Source organism: Phasianus colchicus, chromosome 9, assembly GCF_987193195.1.
Source record: "Phasianus colchicus chromosome 9, bPhaCol1.hap1.1, whole genome shotgun sequence".
NCBI classification, from domain to species: domain Eukaryota; kingdom Metazoa; phylum Chordata; class Aves; order Galliformes; family Phasianidae; genus Phasianus; species Phasianus colchicus.
The window spans coordinates 21,594,475-21,614,730 of NC_143444.1; the positions used below are offsets into that span (position 1 = coordinate 21,594,475).

Here is a 20,256-nt window from a genome sequence, read left to right on the forward strand (position 1 = left end):
CTTGGACATCGTTCTTTAAACAAAAGGCCTTTAAAAAGGTTATGTGCATTTTCATAATCAAAGCAAAATACTCAGTTTTAGTTTTGTAGCATAATAGGCTGATAGATGCTGTTTGTTTCTCAGTCCTGTGTATTAGTTACAGGCTTGTGTTTAATTACTGCTGCTTATACAGACAGTTATTATAGAGGAGGCTTTTATATCTTCAGACCAAAAGCTTAAATTACAGCAACTGTTCTTGAAAACTACTTTAAGCTTTTAATGCTTATAATGAATTCAGCTAAATGTGGACATGCCAAAAGATCAGCTGTTCCAATCCTCGGCCCTTTGGAAATACAGCAGGACAGTTCTCTCTGATGACCAAGTTCCTTTTTGGTTGCTTGTTTCAGCAGCTCAGGGGCCCTTGGTTAAAGTTTTACTTGATACTCTATTTAAATATTTTTGCTTTGCATTAAGCTGATAGCTTTCTATCTTGTTGCTTCTGAGAACAGCTGACTCCCCTTGTAACAATGTTTTCTCTGTTCCATTTGCTGCTCTCCCTTTCTGTTTCTGTGTATCAAACTTCATCATAAGACATTAGAAAATGAATGTTGGCAAGATAGAAAATTTAGTTGTCCAGGATTCTAAAGGTGTTTTTACTAGTTCAGTTAACAGTATTTAAACACAAATATTTGCTTTGATTAATTGGGTGCATATATGCCAGACAAACTGCTGTAAGAAGGATCAGAGCAACAGCTTCCCCCTCAGAGAATCCTGGCCGGTAGCAGAGCAGTGGGATTTTGTCTTTTCCAGCTCCATCCTGAGACGTGTCTGATTCTATCCTTAAAGTGCAGTGATTTGACCTTGATTTATAACACTTGGTAAGAAAATATAAATATTCAAAAGCAACTGTGTTTTCTCGACAGTTTTAATGTTGATGCATAAATGGTAACATCCTGCTTTTTGGTTTTGCCTTTTTTTTTATTATTATTGGTTCACTGGTTCACATATGTACTTATATATCTGATCTGAATTTTTCAGAGCTAGAGATTTCTTGGGGTGAATGTGCCATTGTAGTATCTCTGTTACAGGCAAGAAAAACAGGAATGTGGCCCAAATTCAGAAGAGCTGTGCAACTAGGTTACTTTGCCACTAACGCTTTAAAGGGGGAAGAGAGAGCTGGAGGCCTCCCCTGTGTGTTTGTGTATGAAGGTTTTCCAGCAGAGTGACAAAGCACAGTAGTGCTGAAGTTAGAAGTTTTATCTCTGCAGATAAAGAATTCAGAAACGCCAAAAATAGAAACTGTCAGAGAAGATTTGCCATGCTGGTTTGTACTTGTTAATTAAATGCTCTAAGGATGTTTCAAATTGAAAGAGTGCAGCGAGTGGGATTCAGCAGGTGTGTTTTGTGAGTTTAATCCTGTTTAGTCTTTCAGTTTGTGACTTGGATGATAGAACAGAGATTTACTAATTGCTACGGTAGAGCTCAGGGTGGGGAGAATACGGGCACTGCAGTGTGAAATGATCTCAACAAATTGGACAGATGATCTGAAGGAAATACATGGGATGCATTTCAGCAAAGGGAAATGTAAAATAATATGTTTGGCTAGCAACAATAAACTTAAAATGAGAAACAACTGGTAGGGCAACAGATCTGCAAATAAGTAGCTGTATCACAAAATGAACACAAATGAGTCATGTCAGCTTTAAAAACAGACACCGGGAGTCACTCTGGGATATAGGAGCTGGATTGTTGTGTGTAAGATGCGAATTTCTTCTGCGGCACTCAGCGTTAGGCCTCAGATGATGCACTGTCTCTGCTTTTATTCCTGTGCTTCAAACAGAATTGGACCAGTCGAAGAGTATTTTAGGAAGGTTGCAGTAATGGCTTCTGAGGAAGGACCAGAAGGACTAAAACTATTTAGACTGTAGCTGAGATGGGAGGCATAATAACAGGCTTTAAGTATGGGAAGGATCACTGCAGAGAGGAATGCAATGAACTGTTCTCTCCTGGTAGGATAAGAAATAATGGTCCTAAATAGCACAAAAGAAGGTTTCCAGCTCTGTGGATAGATAAAAACAGGTTGAATGTCTGAGGGGAGGTAATAGGATATCTGTTGCTGAAAATGCTCTAGAAAAGATTAAATAGCCTTCTTTTAGAGGTGATTTGGGTGTAGTTGGCCTGTCCTTGGCACAGGGGGTGGGGTGATTTGTCAGCATAAGTTCTCCACATTTTTATGATTTTTATAACGTTGCTGGCCATGAGTAAACCAAACAAATGAAAAACCAAAACCAAACCAAACAAAAAATGTGGACCGTGTGGTACAGAAAATTCTGATGTGACAGTCTGTAAGATTTAGTCCAAAAAGATGCCTCATGTTCATTAAAGTGTTGCTTTATAAAGCATTTATTTAAGACCTATGTAAAGTAATATTGAAAATTGCTCGAATAGGCATCCTTTTTTATCTTTTGACTTCCTTCTGTGTGGTAGTTTATTGTTTGTGTTTACTTTTTATTTATGAACCATCGGAAATAAACTGAGCTGGAGTCAAAGTCTTTCAGAAAACATCACTGACAAAAAGCAAAATTAAAAAGATTAATCCTAGGGAGCAAGGGAATTGGATATATTGTAGGCTTTAAAACAGAGCAGATCATGCAGCTTCTACTTCTCACTGTGAAACAGAGATAACAGCTGTTATCTGAGAGATGTATATTGAGTGATAATCAGCACAGACAAAGATCTTCAAGTTCTCAGAGTTTATTATGTAAGTAGTGTTCTTCAAAATTGGTTTGTGTTCCTTAAATTAGGACTAGATTTTAGTCTTTCATCCACTTTGCTGTGTAATAGTAATAACATTGAAGAGGCTGAATAGAAATGCATGCTTTCTGTTACATAGGCTATTTCTAAACAAAATCTCTCCTTTGAGGATTTTTTAGGTAATTTGAAAACCTTTGATTAAATGAAGGAACTACCTTTGTAACAGAAGTGTTATTAGAGCTTTTAGGATTAGAAGTACCAGACAGTTTGACAGAACTATGTTTTGAACCAAATCCATTTTAATAATTTATTCTGAAAATTTTCACCTAAGTACTTTTCCTGTGACCTTGTTCAAGCTCTTCTAATTCTTAAAATTTGACAAAGCTGTCTTGGGCTTAATGAATAATGAAGGCCAATCTGTGTGTTGCATAGGTCTATGCTCTGCAATTAGAAAAAGGGTTCAGTAAATTCTTCAACATTCTTGGCATTTAAAGAGAGTTGAGGACTGAGATGAAATAATCTTTTTGGTCCAGTTCTTCCTAATTGTAATTAGGCTTCTGTTGCATTTTTCCATCAGACCAGGGGTATGAATTAAACTTTATATACACTTCAGCTCTACAGGATATCATCATTCTGTTTGTTCTGGTTGGTGGGAAATTGCTCATTAGATCACTGAGGAACAAGGTTTTGGTCACGGATGTGGCACTGGTTTTAGGTGCTGATGTGATATTTGGACAAGGTGAAAGTTAATTCTGAGGGTTTCTTATAACTTAGTTAAATAAAAATGTCCTCAAAGCTGTTACTGCTTTTCTAAAAATGGGTAAAGGAAGAAAGAAAGCAGTGTCTGCTATATTAGAATGATATAAAGTGGGAATTTATTACTTCCCTCAAGTATTTTAAGTCTTCCATGGATTTTTTCGTATATGTATCACTACAGAACAGAGGCTTTCTTGTAGAGTGTTGTGAAGGGGTCACGGTGTCTCGGAGTAAGGGCACAGAGGCTTAAGTCTTGGGCAGAGACAAATGCACCTATTCCTTAAGCTCCACCTGATGAGCGAGCTGCTACTGAGAAGGACTGCCAGACAGCTGAATGGCTGGGGGGGAGAAAGCTGTTCTTACTGGGGGTTTGGAGAGGTTGTAGAGTGGTCTGGGGGACCATGGAGGCTGTGACTGACTGAAGGATTTGTAGTGGGAAACCATTAACATTATGACAGATTGTTGCTGATTTATTTCTGCTTGGTGGTGGGTTTTTTTGTTTTGTTTTTCCCCATTTCCAAGTGTATAGAATGTCTTTGGCAACTTTTGAAATTGTATTTTGCAAATCATTCTAAAGTTAGAATGTATTGGTACGTGTTTTCCGCCTACTGCCTCGTTATTTACTTGCACTTTCTCTGTGTATCTGTCTCTGAAAGTCAGAGTGTAACGAGCAGCAAGTCTTACTTGTTATTTATACATGATTAGATTGCTTTTGATAGTAACTGCTCTATCTAAATTGCCCCTTGAAGAGATCTGACAAGGTGTCTGTGTTTTGCTAAGCTGCCAGCACTGTTCTCTGGGTGTTTCCTAAAAAGCAAAGTTCTGGGAAAAAGGAAGCTCATCAGAACTTCTCTGTTCTTTCCAGTCTGCATCTTGTCTGCAAATGTTTTGTCCTTTAGAGAAAAGTAGGCAAAGTGGAAAGCTGCTGCAGCTCATAAATATGTTTTTTAAATTAATTTTCTGATTTTAGCAAATTCATGGTCTCCATTGCATCAGTTTTCTGGAAGTTTTGCTATGTCCCATGCATTGCAAAAAATGCCAGAAGGCTGAAAAATTATTATTCAAAGTATCAGTATAGAATCTGCAATAATGTGATTACATTTCCTATATGCTTGCATAGTTTTAAGTCTATCTGGGAGAAAATAGGTTTCTAACAGAACAGAGTGTAGTTTTCTCATTTCTCTTCACTGAGATCAGCTGTAAATTTCTCTGGATCATGTAATTGGGAATCTGCTGATCCTTTGTTAAGAGGATTCCTGAGATACTTTAGATAGAAAAGGTTCCTCTCGTAGTTGCTGCCATCTCAGAGCTTGTGCTGGAAAGGACAATAAGAAACAGACTCTTTGTATCATGTCTGAATTCATATAAGCTTTCCTCCATCCCAAAGTGAAGCCTTTTCAGAGTTTTTTTTTTCCTACTTCATGTTTTGTTTCAAGACATTTTTGTTGCTGTTTCTTATAATGGTGAGGTTATTGACCCGTAGTGTGATTTGTCTTCGTGTTGAAACAAAGAGGATCTTGCAAATCCTCAAGAATCCTCGGTATTTATTCTCATAAAAGGATTGCTGTATGGAGAAGCCCATTTTGCTGTCGGGACCTTCCAAATTCTCCAGGTTTTTAAAGGAATTGATTTCCTGCTTTTAAGATCTAGACTTCTTTTTCTTTCCATTTTTATTCACCTGCTCCCTCCACCAGAAATCACCCAACCCACCAGCATTATGGGTTATTTATTTCTTGTTGATATTTGTGATTTTCAGTTATAAGCTGAAAATATCCCTGGTTAATTACAACCCAGAAGTGATTTTATTGAAGCTTCCTATATTATATGAGGATTGTTGTGTTTTTTTTTTCTGCTGTCAGAATTCTGAATGTAGAGAGGAAATATTTGACCTGAGAAGTTCTCGTAAAAAAGAGTCAGGGGATGCTCTGGGAGGGCTTAGTCTGTAATGTTCTTGGTACCCTTTTCAAGCTTGGTTCATGTGTCACTATGGCTTTCTTATATGATGTGTACCAGGTGATCATGTGGACATTTCTTCTTGTCCTGTCTGTTCTCTCAGCAGGCCTGATTTGCAGAAGTAATATGAGCTGAAATATAAGGTTTCTACCTATCCTCCCTCAAATGGCTCCTTTACTGCATACAAGCAAGCAATCCCTGCAGCTTCCTTAGCGGATTAGCTGGCGTTACTGCTTTGAAATAACATTTGTTTTTCTTACACTTCTACTGTTGTACTACTTCTGTGTGAAGTCTGATGGCTGTTTCATTTCGACTCTCACCAACTATTTTCCATAATGAAAAGATGTTGAAAAGAGCCCAAGGGTTTGAATCAGTTACATATAAGAATGCAGAAAGACTTATTTCTTTTTCTCTATTGCCTTCTTCATGTACCTCAGGTTCTGTCAGTGAAGACATGCGTCAACTGAATTTTAGTTAAGTTTTCAAAATAATTTTAACAGTTTTGTATTCAAACCAGTTGTAAAGTAGAATGAGAATAAAGTGAAGTAAAGCAGATTCTGTGACCCCTGCTTGGCAGAAGCAGATGTGGAGAACACTTCCCCCCAGGGAGTTCTCAACTCCAGTATAATGTAGGCTATAGCTGGTCAATTCAGATAGAAACCATAAGGTTGTTGAGTTGCTTTCTGTGCATCAGTTATCAAATATTTGTATCCTCATCATGGAAACTTTCAATTCTGAGTTGAACGAAGTAACTGTGCTTCTTACTTGTAAAGAGCCAAGGATAAGGGGCAGCCTTGAGTAGGGCTTCACATTACAGCTAACCTGATCCAGTGGCTGTCTGTCACCAACATACGTAGGTCTGGCCCCTGCTTTCTGGTAGCACCTGTGCTTGTCTGACCATTACTGTAAGCCTGTTCAGGGAGCTAAACCAGCAGAAAAATAATGGCTCTTTTGTAGGGTTTCTGTTTTCTAAATCAGCTCATTGTGAGATCAAATTGAATACTAAGGCAAATGCATAGGAAAAATCAGGATGGTGCGTCAGGGTCATGGAGAGTGGGACTGCCTCTGTTTGTAGATTAAATCACTTGACTGTAAAATGAAACCTCACCTGGGAAGTCTTGTTGAAAAATTAAATAGAGAATGACCGAAGGCTCACCAGAGTATGTGTCTGCTCTTTTGGTAAGGAGTGAGATGATAGGTGGGTGCAGCATTGTGTGCTGTTTTAGGAAGATAGTGGGGAAGTGGAGACCAGGATACTGCAAAGTGGAGACCAGGATACAGCAATAAACTAGGAAAATGCTCTTTGGAACAGCATCTAAGGAGATACAGGTGCAGCAGGGGTAGAAAAAGAGAGTTACATTAATTCAGATACAGAATCCTCATGGAAGTGTGTTTGCATTGAATCATAGCGTCCTCTGTTGATGAAAATGCCATCTTCAGTGTAGTCTCCTGGACTGGCCAGATGTGTTTTTAATTATTCTGCTAACTTGCACGTATGCTTACAGTTTTATTTCTTCAGTTTAAATCATAGATGCCATAGTGTTGCTCTTCCTCTTGACTAAGAGTAAATAAAAATGTTTCCTGTGTTTCCTCAATTAAGCAAGGGCAATCCAAACAGTCTGCATATAGCATTCCTAGGAGGAAGCAGCACCCGCCTCACCTGGCAAATGCAGGGGGATTTGTCAGTCACGGGAATTGAAATTTATCAACAGTCCAAAATTTTACAAACCTGCTGGGCAAAGTTTTTCATTAATTTCATTGCAAATAGTGATTTGAAATTTTAATGTCAACGTTTAATCTGTGACTCGTTGAACTGATTATATGTGCTCTTCTGTAGTTCCCGTAGACATAATTGTAAAAAGGAGAATTTAACCTGTGCTTTCTTTGGAGAGTGCGTGTGTTCCTTTGGACAGTGCATTAAATGTTTTCATGATGGCATTAAAGGTTTTTTTCTTTTTTGTGCTGTACGAAGTCTGCAGGTGTTTGAAGCGTTAGCATACGGTTAGAATTATTCAATCGAATACTTCTAGAGCAGTGATATGTTGATAACATTATTTCAGTGATGACAGAAAAAAACCCTGATAATAATCTAGAGCTGATATAAGTCTGATGACTTGATTTCATCACTGTCTAGAGGCAGAGTTATAGAAGGATCTCACAGAACTGAATGGGGGATAAAATAGAAGCAGAATCTCATTTTCAGAAATGTAAGGTAATGCATAAGAGTGAAAAGAAGACCTCCCTGACTTTAAGTCAGCTATTACTGCTCCAAAAAGTGTTCTCGTAGATGCTGTTGTAAAAACATAATTCAGTTTTCACAAGCTGTCAAAAAAAAGTAAGTAGTCTTGACTGTTACTGGGGAGGGTTCATAACATAAAACATTACTGTTCTGTGGTAAAAAATAAAAATAAAAAATCCATGGCATATAATATAGCCCATTCTTTGAATGTTTTATTCAGCACTGATCCATCTGCCAGGCTTAGCGTGGAAAAGTGCAGCAAGAATGATCAGAGGTTTGGGACAGATTCTCAGTGCAGAACAGCAGGGCGGTAAGCCAAATAAAATATACATTAATTCTGCAAACAAACAGCAGGTAAATCCTCAGCTCTACTATGCCCTGTATGATCACTGTATTTCAGTACCTCTTGTGTTTCTAGGTACAGTAAAACTAGTTATTAAAGGTCTGGGATTTTCACACTTTTTCTTCTCATGTTATCAAGAAAAGAGTGTAATTAATTGCTTATTGCCATAGGAGAGAATATGTCACTGAGTTATGAGCACCTTGTGTATTCAAGGTATAGCAAAAGCTGCTCTTAGGAGCTATATTCTTCCTGTGTTTCTGTTTCCTCTTTTATGGTTGCAGCATTATGCTGTAGGTAATACAGTTATTCATAGAGAAGTGCTTTAGTATTAGACAATAATTGTAGATGTTCTGTAAGAACTGGCAGTCAGGGTTTTGGTAATATTTTAAATCATAAAGCTAAGCAGTTTTATGGATGGCATGTAAATTAAATTTGTCAGGTTAATCCTTGCTTAATACTTGATGTCAGCTCTTCAGAGGCACTAAGAAAGGAATAAGCATAGCACTTGGTTTGACATAGCTCTCTTAAATTTCTTACAGTAGTTTGAAAAACGCTATTCTTTAGAAAGGATCAGAAGGGCTTTTCTGGGACATCTCTGGCAAATAATAAACTGTAAGCAGTTTATTATTAAAAGAGAGCAACATGGTCTTCTGCTTGATATCTTTTCTATGTAAATGCAAATGTGAATATGTATGTCAAATTGAATGAAAGTGACTTCTGGCTTTGTTATTGAGTGTTTTCAAATTCATACTGTAAAGATTCCAAGCTGTGTGTGGCAGATTCAGAGAGCTGCTGATCACATTGTTTTCAGTCTTGTAAGAAATAAGCATTTTAACTAATTGAATGTGTGTAACTGAATGATTCACTGGGAGAACAATAAGAAAATTTCCTCTTTACAACATCTTTGTACAAGCTAATTTAAGTTCAACATAAATGATTTCCTTGTTTAGTCTAAGATTTCTGCAGTTTCTTAAGACGGGGTTTTCAGTGCACAATGTGAGACGGTCAAGTGTGTGTAGGGCTGTACGTGAGAGCAGGAACTTAATTGCAAGCACACATCTGTGTTGGTGTGATGGATTAGACATTTAGGCAAGGTATCTGAACTCTGACAATCCGTTTTACCTTTGCTTAGGATAGGTATGGAAACTATATAATTCACACTCTTTCACCTGGCTGCTGACAGTCCTTCCTGTTGCCTGAGTCTGATAAAATATGCTGAAGGTTGACTGGAGCTCTTCCCCTTTGTTGTGCTTTGAGAAACTCTCTAGTGGCTGAATCTGGAACTTGAATCGCCTTTTTATATTTCTTCAGGCATTTTACCTGCTGTTACATGGTAATTGTGAGGAACGGTAGGATGAACATCATCTTTCTTTCTCACAAACTCGTATTATTAACAACTGTAGACAGTATATTCAGACATACTTCTATATAAGGTTAAATTCTTGAATTGTTATCTTACTGGAGTGTGATCATAATTTGCACAGTACAATTGAATTAAAAATTCATGAAATAGGAAAATAATAAAATACTACTCTAGTCATAAGTTTTGTCATCTTGAGACAAAGGCTGAAAGTCAAACCTGGCAGAAATGAGTTTCAGGAAAATACAGTGAGAAAAGTCAAGGTGTCATTTAAACCTTGAGGTCTTGCTTTCTATTAGAAGAGGTAAAACCAAAAGCGTAAAATAAAATCACTGGTACTCACTGCTTTCATTTGAAACATCTGTGCCATTGTAGCATATGTATACTTTGTTTATGCAGCAGCTTTCCATCCTTGATAATACTATGGATCTTCTTTATTCCTGAAAAAATTTATACAGATGAAGTCAAAAAGTGAAACTGATGGTAAAACTGAGTAAAACAGAAAAGTGTCATTCCTGTATGTTAAAATGGAAATTGTCATGAGAGTGCCTGTATTGGATATCTAGTCTTTCATCATTACTTTTCTTTTTGCCAGATTATGGATCTTGATATCCATTAAAAAAAAAAAAAAAAAGAAAGAAACATCAGATTTCTCTTTTGCAAACACATCTGGTGTGTTTGCTTGAATGCTAACAAATTATGGGAGCTCAAGGAAAGACAGGGAAAACTTGCGGAAGAGAAATGCACTGAAATTTATTACACAGGCAGAAATGACACGTGGCGTGGGAGGACTCTGAACTGACAGTAGTTGGAAGTGGGAAAGGCGTTGTGTTTTCGGTTCTTCCTTAGGCCTCTGCTTACACCTGTTGCTGGAGACAAGGTACTGACTGCACAGACCCTTGATCAATTTCAGTGTGAGGAAAGATGTTTGAAATGAAAAAAGTTTAAAAGAATAGACGTGCTTCTAAAGAAGTGAAGTTTTCAAAGTGGGTAGTCAATTAACATAAAAGTGAACTGGATACCTGTGCACAGATAACAGATATGGTCATGTGCTTAGGCAGTAACAGGCAAGTCTTTTTTGCTCTGTATATGTAGTACAGTTTCTCAGTATATGAAACGTGGTGTGTATTTAGAAAGTGCATGATAAAGTATTTAAAGTATTTATAAAGTGGGAAGGAATAATACAGTTGGGAGGAATTTGGCACTTTGTAGGCAGTCTTTCATTTTATGCTTGAGCAATGAGCAGAATTTTGAAAGTGAATTCCTCTTTGCAGGTACAGGAAATAACAAATCGGGCAAAGCAAAATAACTCTGGAGAACAATAATAATTAAAGCAAAATACCTGGGTATTCCTTGTATCACAAAGTTGAGAAAAGGAAACGGGAAGAACATTGAGGGAAAAAACTGTATTTCGGAAACATGTTGGCAATTTAATGGTAGGTTTAGAAAAACAGTATAACACCTTAGGCTTAGAAATGCATTTTTTAATCTATAAAATGTATCTATATTGCAAGTTAATAAGCTACCAGGGGAAAAAAAAACAGCTGATAAATGGTTGTATTGTGCAGAAACTTTATTCTTTTGGCTGAGCCTTTCATGGTAGCTGATTTCATACTGAGATTGAAGCTAAACAAAAAGACTGAGTTGTTAAATGTGAGTGCATTCCAGACAAACTTTTTATGTGTTTCCAATTAATACTATGAACAGAGTCAAGGCAGAACACAGAAAATTCAGGAAATTAAATACTGTGTGTTATTCATCAGTTGAATGTACTGGTCTACCAAGACTTTGAGCAGAGCAAGAGAAAGCAAAATTGCAGTCAAGCTAAACAAAATTACACTACTCATAGTTCTATTGAAGTTATGTATGTTAGAATAAAAAAGGAAAATAGACTTCTATTGTACAATTAAATCAAGGAAATTCTGACTAGCTATGCTACCTGGAAGCAGTTGGATGTAGACAGAAGCAGCTAAACTAAGTAATGTACTAGCTGAACTGGAACCATTCCTGTTTTGTGTGTGTGTGTGTGTGTGTGTGTAAAATCAAGACCAATTCAGAATTGAGAAGATATGTAATGTTCATACCGAAAGGTTTTTCTGTGACCAGATGTGGAGCAACAATGAAACAAGAAGTGATTGGTTACTGTAAGAGCTTTAAAAATGCAATTACTAATGCATTTAAAATACCTTCATATTCTTTTTAGTGAAAATTTCAGGAATCCGTGTAGACTGAAATACACACAGTGGTCTTATTCAAGAGGCTTGTGTTGAGACCTGAGCAAGAATGAGGATGTCAAACTGTAGATGGCTATGCAACCTTTCTGCTTAATAAACTAATTGTCGTTGCAAAACAGGATTTCATCAGAATTTAAGAGTAAGATGCTATTTATAAGTGCTGGTATCTGTCAGGATGCTTGGGCACTGAGAGAAAATGTCTTTGCTTTGTGGCACTCTTGGGGCTACTGAAGTGAGCCTTGTTCTCAGGTGAGGCTTGTTCTCAGGGTAACTGATAGATTCAGCTCATGAAGAATGTTACTTTGAAAGACTATTTGCAAAGGCAAAGCTGTCGTATTTAGTTAAGTGTAGCCAGCCGTTACAATTTGTATTAGACCAAACAACAGGAGGCAATGAAAGTAAATTCTGTTCTGTCTGTAAGGATAGAGTAAAAGATTTTTTGCTACAAATCACTGTTTTGAGAACTGTAGCAGTGGCAAGGTTCTAGCACAGAGACGTATCAGTAAAGTGTTTGAGCAGATGCATTGTCTCAGACTGTTTCTGCAGAAAACAGACATTTCTGTGCTTACTGTGCGCCACGGACTTTGTGTATTTGATTGCACTCTATAATTTGCTTAATCATAGAGTAGAATCGTGGAATCACTGAATGTTTTGGGTTGGAAGGGACCTCAGAGACCATTGAGTTCCAACACCCTGCCATGGTCAGGGACACCCTGCCAGCTCAGGCTGCCCAGGGCCTCATCCAACCTAGCTTTGAGCACCTCCAAGGTTGTGGCACCCACAGCTTCTATTGGCAGTATGAGCCAGTGCCTGTTTGCCCTCATAGTGAAGAATTTGTTCTTATATCTAGTCCAAATCTTCCTTCTTTTAGTTTAAAGGCATTATCTTCAATCCTTTTACTACATGGTCCTGTAAAAAGCCATTCTCCAGCTTTCTTGAAGACCCTTTAGGTTGCATGCCTTGTGCTCTCATTTTCCAAATATTCAGGTTTGGTATTTGCCTTAACATTTATTGCAGTGCCACTTCAATCACAACACATGGAGAATATCTGATTGTGAGTATGTATAACTGCTCTGTCTTGTACTTCTGTCTTTGTCATTATGGTAGCTTTCTGAGGCTTATGTAGCTGATGCTGTAATAGTCTGTATTAAAAAAGATATATTTACAAATGTGTGTCAAATACATGCCTTTGACTGAAAATCGTTTGGGATAAAAATACACAATTTTGTGCAGTACAAGCATTACAGAATACTTCATAGGGTAGCATGCTTGCAATTTTGAAAATGAATCAGAGTGGCATTTCTAATGTAGTACTGTATACATATAAGCAGTGGTGCTACAACTTGCCTTGGGGCTTTTAAGGAAGTCAGACAGCACTATTTTCCTTCAACTTCCTTTTCATAAATAAACTATTAGCTCTGTTATTAATTTCTTGATGATTTCTGTCAATAGCAGGGAAATTTGGGAAATAATATCTTGTTATGTGATTAGTATTTTTTGTGTATTATAGGAATAACAGAAAATAAAACACATTTTTCTATTTGCTTTATTGATATGTAAATATGTGGTTAAGAAATTCAGTACTATTGGAGTCTATTTTACTAGAATAATATTTTGATAAAAGGTTATTATAACCAAGTTACTGCTACTGATTTTTTTTTAAAGAGCTGCTTTCCAAAAACCTGTTTAATTTATTGTCTCTGAGATATTAATCACATAGGTGGTTTTCTTTGGGTAACAGCAAATTTATTTAGCAGCTGAAAGGTTTCACAAGAAAAGCAGTGAGTTTCATTGGGATGATATTGTGGAATAGATAGATGGAGTGGGAAGGATATTCAGTGATAACCAAGAAATGTGGTTAAGTATATGATTTTTTTAAGTGGTACATTGAAGTTAATGGTGTAGTCTGTTTTTAATTTTCTGCAGTTAATGGTATTAGCAATTACTGAACTTACCAATCAATAAAGTAAGAATGTTTAGTTAAGGCTACTATCCTTAATCATGCTGAATGCAATTTTTTATTAATTTGCAAATTTGTATTAAATGACTTTATAGTAGTTGAACTTTTTGTGCATTTTTCCTGTAAATTAAAATGAATCAGTAGTAGGTGTATTATTGTTCCTGTGGCTTTGGTAGCACCTCACAGAGCTCACATCTTCATTTTATCCATTTAGACACATCTGAAAAGATAAAAGGGAAGTTGATGCTTTCATCTTTGAGCTATTATTAGATTCGTTTCATAATACAGTTCTACAATTATTTGTGTTTACAGAAAATATGTGGCAGATCCTCGGGGTGACATGCTGAGGTGCTGTGTGTGCAGCTGTGAGTGGGTGAGCTCCCAGGTTCTGGGAGGCCTCCTCGTTTGCTCCCAGTTAGTCCCACTTCTGGTTTCTTTCCCGCTCTGTTGTAAGCTTTCTGTCTTCTATAAGTTCTTGGTGATTTCCAGTCCCTTCCTTCCCCCGGTTGTCAATATTGACTTGCTTTGTTGATCTAACTGCTCTCCTTCCCTTTAACATTCCCCTTAGCTTACTTTCATCCCACTTCCACCAAGCATGGAGATAGACAAATTCCTTGGACAAAAGGTCAGCAGTCTCTTAACCAGTAGGAGGGTTGGTTTGTGCTTGTTTGTTTTTTCTTCTGTATTTGTGCACAGAAATGACTAATTATTTTGACTGAAAATTGAGGTGAAAGGCAGCAGGGTGGGAATAGCAATCCAAGGCAGATGAGGCATCTCATCTCAGTGTATGATTTCAGCTCAAAATCTAATTTGGCCAAGATACAAGAAACTGAAAGCAGTTTAGGGCTTGTCTATAAGGAGAAGAAATCTGATAGAGTGCTTTCTTGAGTTCTGCTGTGTAATTACACCTGCATAATTTATACTTACTTTTATATAAATTGGCAACCTTATCTTAGAATTTGCCTAGGAAAGGGATTATGCCTTTGTCATATCTGTCCTCACTAATGCGGATAGCTGCCTTTAGATAAACTACTGCAGACTGGAAGAATTACAAAGGGACAGATGGGCATTGCTAGTCATTCACATATAACTTGCTGTTTTGACCTTTCTCTTTATTTTGTGGTTTAAAAATGAAGGTTTAATGTAAAACGGTGCAAAAAAAAAAAAGCTGCTTATATGGTAGAGAAGAGAAGGTTAAGCTCTTGTTTGTTTTCGCGCATTCTGTAATATAAATACAAGATGCAGCTCACTCTTCTTCAATATAGTTTGTTTTCAGAAAGAACTGTAAACATTTTTTTCAGTAAGACTCTTCCTAATGATTTCTTTTTTCAGTCTCGTCTAAGAATAGGTTTGTCTGTCCTGGTGACCCCTTCTATTCTGAGAAAGAAAATGAGCATATTCATCTATTCACTAGTTGGTTCCTAGTTTAGGGTGTTTTTGGTAAGACTCTCCCCTGCTGGTTTGAAGTGAGACAAGGTTGTTATGTTTTTTTACACTTGTAAGTTTTCTTGTTTTTTTTTCTTTATTTCATTTTGCTGTCCTGCTACGGGGTATGAGTAAATAGAAGTGGGCCTATTCTCACAAATGTTATTTGACCATACGTAATGTAATTTTGTGTCAGATGGCTGACATCTGAGAATAATTCCAAACTGTGAGGCCTCATGACATGTATTTATTTTTACTCTTGCTTCTTTTAGACTTACATTATAGCTTTATGCATCTTATTGTTATATATTATCTGTGGGTGTAGATTGTTTGCTTGTGTTTGATACAGTGTAAATCAGAAAAATATAATGAGTTCTTCTGAAAACTAATTTCTTATTAATGTAGTTATGTGTGGGAAGAGATGCTGGTATACTTAGTTTTGATAGACTGGTGAATATAATTTGTTAAGTGGAACTGATCCCTAATTTGATAATACTGCTTTGCTAGGAGGTGAAAAGCTTTATTTTTGAAGAGAAATTGAAGTCCTGATAATCTGAGGTCAGTGAAGGTTCTCTTCTGTTCAAGATGGTTTTTGTCTTGGGCAAATACTTCTGTAAGTGATTAGATTCTGTTTACATGAATAGCTCCTGTGGTTTTCATATGATACAATAAACTTCATTTTTAAAAATGTTCTAAATAACGCTGCTGCTTTACAGGGAATTTAAGAGCTGCTGTTTTATAGCACAGAGATGCTGCAGTTGTATTTATTAGTTTAGGTGATCCTTTAGTATTCTCCTGAGATGCGCTGTATGTCAGCTGTGCTATGCAAGCTTAAAATTTATAGTCTGATTGCTTTTTCTTTCTCAGAATCTGTGTTTTGGAATGTGTAGATGATGAGGCGAAGGCAGATGGTGTAATCGTGGAGAACATGTAGCCAGTGAAAACACAAAAGCCTATTCAGGATGCCTTTCTGTGGAAAATGCAAAATCATAAGATGTAACAGCCCTCCTCCCACAAACAAATACTGAGTCCTGCTACTAGTGGTTAAAGATTGTGTGCATCTGTAAAGCATGGGTACAGCAGTTGGTTAACAATTTCTAACGTGCATGTAATTGACAGTACTCACAGAAATTCTTGATACATGTTATGCTTTTTTAAACCACTTTAGTGTAGAAGACTGAGACACGCTTGGTCTGATTAAACTTAGCTTTTGTCAATTCTGTTTTGTATCTTGACGGAAGATTTAGGAATGAGATTTGTGAAAGGCCACTTCTGGCAACCAGTTTCATATCATTGCTGCGATACACCAGTGGAAAGCTCTCGGTGTATTGCTCTGTCCTAAAGTGTGAATAGTGGCCAGTGATTCAGAGCGATTTCTGAGAGATTCTGAAGAAAATAGACAACATTTATAGGTTGAGAAATGTGGCAGACTTTTCTTTACACTTGTGTAAAAGTCACTTATTTTAATAGTTTTGTACACTGTAGCAGCATGCTAAAAAAAATATTAGGTCAATGGAAGTAGCATTTGAAAATTAGGGACGTAGATTGGGATGAGATACAGAATTATCAAGTGGACGTTGTGTCAAACTCGCTAAGTTATACACGGTCTTAAACTCTGAAGTCACACCATATTACTTTCATTGGTGTGGATTTTTTCATTTTCTTTTCCTTCCCAGAAAATGTTCTGCATTTTGGTATTAAAGAGATATGTTCCAAGGGGATGCTTCTTCTGAAGTGTTAGAAACTGCAAAAGATAATGTAAAATCTGGCAGTTTTTTTTTTTTTTTTTTTATATTAAAATACAATGCTTTGAAAAAGGATATGCATTAAGGACTCCCAGGTTCCGATGACAGAAAGAAATGTGATCAAAGGGTCTTAGAACTGAAATAGAAAATTCTGCAGTCTTCCTTTGAGGCAGTGGCAGGCAAGATCCCACACATCTGGAGCAGAAGGAAACTGAAACAGGAGAGGATGGTTATGTATATGTCACATTTGTTCCTGTAAATGGTAATTAAACAAATAATGGATTTTGTTTCTGAAGTCATTTTGGGATTTACTGCGGCGTGGGACATGAGAGCCCTGCTGCTAGTAGGAATCCACAGTTGTAATATCCAAGCTGTTGAAAAAGTTTTGATCTTTATCACCATGCATGCAGTACTATGGTTGTGCAACTGTTACAGCTTTTTGTTATGCTCTGCCACCCAGGCATGAGTTGTCTAGTTCTTTGCTTTTTAAGATGTTGTATATAATGTTAGTGTATCCAAATATATAAAGCACCACCACACAATAATTGTAGGAGCTTATGTTGTTTTGCTCCTTTTTGGGCCTGTTTGCTGATGTAGCCCATGTGTTCTCATATTGACCTCTTTTCATTTATATTGCTTTTCTTGCTTATGTCTACATTGAACGTACTTTCTCTAACTGTGTATGTGTTTCTTAGTTCTTGGGTTTCCTTTAAACTATTAACTTGTACTAGGATCCCACATTCCAAGTACTGGTGTTACCCAGTTAGGAAATGGTTTATTCTACATATTTAGGAAGAAGTTTCTTCATTCTGCTTTCCTGAGCTGTCAGTATCCATCTGTGTATAAATTTGTGTCTTCTGTTGCTGGAGGTTTTCATACACACAGCTTGCACCTTTATTAAATAGGATTCTGGTTAATTTAAATAATAATGATCTAACTAGAATTTGTATCAGTGGAGTCCACATAAGTCTGTGTAACACTTCCAAGGTTTTCAAATATTAAAACACATATCCTGAAATGCCATTCTGTGTTCTTATCAAATCGTTAATTGTATATAAAGTATTAATTTCTGTAAGCAAATTAGAGTCCTGCTGTGTCCAAGTGCCGCACTGGTTAATGTATGACCATTCCTTGTGAGGTTTCAGTAGCAGCACTTGTTGTCTGACTTCTTACCCATCCTTCCCACTAAGGGACAAATTCAGTCTTTTTCTTACTTCAAAGCCTTGTCTCCCTCTTCATGATATTCCACATTCATCTGTGATTTCTCACTCCTTCAGACTAGACTGCACATACCAGACTGTGCTGTTTCTTAGCTGATTCTCAGTCTTTAGAGTTTGAGTCTTCGTTGCGATATTCCCTTCATTAAAAATTGATTTCACTCTCTGAAGCAAAGCTTGAACCAAAATCATATTAAATTTCTCTTTCCACACATTTTTCCAAGAGTGGTGTCCAAAACATTAAATTATGATTCCATCAAATTTGTAGCCATGGAGTAGATAGCTGTTCAAGGTGAAAAAGAAGTTATTCTGTTTATGAAAGATCAATAATTTATCTTCAAGTCATTTTTTTGTTTTCTAGTTTTTAAGCACTAATTGAGGTGCAGCCATTTCAGAGTGCCTTGCCTGTTGAAAATTTTACGTCCTGCCACCCCCAGGAGATTTAAAAAAAAATAATAAAAAATCCCAACTGAGTAAAAACTTTTTTGTTCCCCACGGTTTTTCCTCATGTGATATTTGTGTTCTTTTTGCTGTTCAAAAAATTCTCTTTTCCTCCCCAAGACAACAAGGCACAGCAGGGATGGTTTCTTCCTGCAGTGAGTAAAACAGGGTTGTTTTAGAGGAAAGTAAATTGGAGGGGATATGAAGTATGCTAATCTGTGGAAAGCCTCGTGTTGCTTGTTCAGCCATTCCTGAAACAAATTACACAAATCTGTGGACTGGTAATTATGTTTTTTGAGATCAGGCCTTCTTCTGTTTGAGTCAACAGTTGTGTGTTGTCTCATGCTTTTCCTGTATTTTGTTTTTTACCAAACTTAGTGAGCTATGGGATTTTTGTTGGGGTATGATTGTTTTTTTGTAAGTCTGCCAAAACCTGTCTGCACTTTTGGTATTTGGGTGTCTTTCCAGTCACTTAAATGGATCTATGGAAGGACATGTATGTTGGCTTAAGTAACCAAGAATATCAAGCAATATAAAAAATAGAAGAAACTTGACAAAGAAGGAGGCAAAAAAATAGTCTGCAGTCAGTGTGTAGTAGAGGTCCTGATGGGGTTCATCTTGACTGTTCTGGATATGTTCCTGCTATTTTAGGTTAGGTGGCAACTGTTCCTTTTTGCTCATTCCTTTCAGTAATCTGCCTATTGTGTTTTTAAATATTTTTCCTTGCTGTCTTGTTTCTCCATTCTGTATTTGTCTTTTGTTTTGACAGTTCCCTACTATTTGTTAAATTCAGAAGTTCAACTGAATAATTGAAATCTCATTTGATTTCGTTATCTAGATAGAAGAATTGGTGATACTTATGTAACATCACTGTAGAAGTATCTTTCATTATTTAATTTCGCTGTAACTAGAAACAATTCTGTATATATAAATAGATACTCATTTTTATTTGTATATACAAATAGATTCTCTTCTGCACTTCCTTTGATAAATTTGTTTTGAATTGTCAACTTCATAGGAATTTATTTTATACTCTGACCAACAGAAATCATAATTAGGCTCAAAATAACAAGTCAATTTCACAAGGCTTTGTACATTTATAATCCAGGTGTAATAATGGTGTAGAAAGAAAAATGTGGAGCAGCTTGTCAGCTTGTGGTTTGCACCGTGAAGTTTCTGGTTTGTATGAAAAGAAATTTACTCTTATGAAATGAATAGAATATGAAGAAAAATTCAGTAATCTCTGTTCTATAGTGAGTTATAGCATCTCCATAGTACTAGATTTTCTTAGAATTCCAGGTTTTTTTACTCAGTAGTAGTTGTTGGGCATTGGCACTGGTGCCCAAATCTGAGAAAACCCAAAGTGCCAGGAATTTTTTGGATTATTAGATTTAGTTCTGTCTTTCACTATCAGAATTGGTTTACTTCTACTATTAAGAAGGTAGTATATGGTGGTATTTTCCTTGTGAGAAAAATAAGTTCAGTGTGAACTCTGGGAAACTGTTCAGTTGTAGTGTGCCTATTAAGGGTAATTCTGGGATTTAAAGTCATTGTAGATTTTGATTTTCTGCTCAGCTGATAAAAGTTAAATAGCAGAAATAATTATTTTTCACTATGTGTCTAGTTATATTTGAATATATATTTCAGAATTCATTACAGTAAACTATATTTTTTACTACTTGCTTTCTTGAGTCTCTAGAAGTGTGTTTTGAAGTTTTAACACACTAATGTGAGGCTCTGTTGTGAATTCATTTTCTTGCACATCTTCGGCAAGCAATACTGAATCACTTAATCCAAGAAAGATATTTTACATTTGAAACTTGAATGAGTGTTTCACATTCTTAATTACT

The 20,256-nt window shown here is 36.6% G+C and overlaps 1 protein-coding gene across 10 annotated transcripts in view; it reads left to right on the forward strand.

The window, feature by feature from the left end:
- The window catches only part of ZZZ3 (zinc finger ZZ-type containing 3), a 62,732-nt gene that overhangs the window by 3,629 nt on the left and 38,847 nt on the right, over window positions 1–20,256 (forward strand). The window contains exon 1 of one of the 10 annotated variants that reach the window (XM_090146501.1): window positions 896–10,820. The exons of the other annotated variants lie outside the window; for them this stretch is intronic. The gene's annotated coding sequence lies outside the window, so the exon portion shown is untranslated. Of the gene's footprint in view, window positions 1–895; window positions 10,821–20,256 lie in introns of those variants that run through there. 10 annotated transcript variants of the gene reach the window in all.